The 1,586-nt window shown below is 55.3% G+C and overlaps 1 protein-coding gene across 1 annotated transcript in view; it reads right to left on the reverse strand.

Annotated features, from left to right (window-relative positions):
* Positions 1-532, reverse strand: part of SEPT8 (septin 8) — a 27,426-nt gene extending 26,894 nt beyond the window's left edge. The window contains exon 1 of the mRNA XM_008056932.2: positions 196-532. The gene's annotated coding sequence lies outside the window, so the exon portion shown is untranslated. The remainder of the gene's footprint in view (positions 1-195) is intronic.
* Between the last annotated feature and the right edge of the window lie 1,054 nt (positions 533-1,586).

Below are 1,586 nucleotides of genomic sequence, written 5' to 3' on the forward strand. Positions count from 1 at the left end.
GGACGGCAGTGCCTGGGGGCCGGCGGCCGGTAGCCCGGAGGTCCGGCGCGCGTCCCTAGGAGCCTGGGGCCGAGCCGGGGCCGGGATGTCCTGGGACTGCGCGCCAGGAAGCCCCTTCCTGGGCAGAAGTGGGGCGCTGCGTGCGCCCTGGGGGTCTCCCGCACCGAGCTGCCTCCACTCCCTGGAACCAGCCGCCAGAGTGTGGACGAGCTGCAGGCGGCCCGTCGGGTCCGGGAGAGGCCGCCTCAGCCTCGCCCACCCGTGTCTTGGGCCCCACCTGATGCGCCGGCCAGAGCTAGGGCGGGAACCCGGGCGGGACCCGCGCGTCCGGCCAGGCGGCCTTCCCGGGCAAGGGACCAAGCCTTCAGCTCCTTGCGCAACCAACTAGCAGGATGCGCAGTTCGGGCTGGGATTCGCTCAATAGAAAAGCAGAGCTCGACGGTCAAGTCACCGGATTGCAAGTGACCATCACCCTGGCGGCCCCAGGGCTTGGGACAGCATCCTAATGGAGTCCCCGCACTGTGCAGAGGATGACCGCTCCCATGCGCGCACGTTCTCTCTGCTAATGTCGCTACTCAAAACGTTCACAGAACGCGGTAACTGACACATGCCCAGGCCAGAGCCTTTAGGGCGTCTGTGTCCTAGTCGCTGACAATCCATACAAAAGTCAGCTCCTAAATCCTGTCATAACCAACCTCCTTTTCTTTCGCTTCCCTGTGCCTTTTTTCTCTGTTCTCTCCTTGGGAACATGGCAGGCTTTATCCCCAACCTCTCCGCTGGCCTCATCCCAGGCTGATCCAGCCTCCATATACACACAGCCCTCTTCCATATCTTTCTGAGAAGCAACCTGGCCTGCTCCTCCTACTTGGAAATGTGTGCTGGCTGGAGGTGCCTGAAGTCGGCATTTGGACTTGGCACACCTAGCTTCAGAACAACCACTGTTGGACCTCCTCCTCCTCAGTCTCCCAGGAAACTGTAGCTTGTCACCAGGGTTAGCGGACATCCCACTGCACCTTGCTGACGACGTTTTCACTTTGCTCCTCTATCACACTGTTTCTGTGTTGCCTTGTATTTGTCTACAAGAAGTAAGGCAGAACAGTGGTGAGGGGAGTCAGGTCTGTGGCTATCCTTGCTGGTTGGAATCCTGCTTGCTCCTTAATCTTAGTTAGCCGAGTCACTTAGCTATGCCTCCCTTTCCTCATCCTAAAAATGAGAATAGTTATAGTGCCTATGTTACAGGATTAAATGGGACAAAACAGGTAAAGGGCTTTAAACTGTACTTGAAATATAGTGTTAAATAAAATCTCCCTCTCTAGACTTGAAGGGCCTTAATGGCAGAACCCAGAGAGTGCGCTGTAAATGTTGAACTGATCATCCTAGACCTTATCTGCAGTCTCCTTCTTCTTTTCCTATAACTGACAAGAAATCACTCCCAACTGCCATCTTCTCTCTGGGATTTGCCCTAAATTATCTTTTAAATGGCCTTGTATCCCTAGTTGGGCATATTCAGAACATGTGTTTCTAGCAGCCCCAGTCTGTGGCTATGAGAAGAGAAAGACCAGATTACAGCTGACTGCCTTCTCTTG

This window comes from Carlito syrichta, unplaced genomic scaffold (assembly GCF_000164805.1).
Source record: "Carlito syrichta isolate Samal-C Ts95f unplaced genomic scaffold, Tarsius_syrichta-2.0.1 Scaffold302579, whole genome shotgun sequence".
Classification (NCBI taxonomy): Eukaryota; Metazoa; Chordata; class Mammalia; order Primates; family Tarsiidae; genus Carlito; species Carlito syrichta.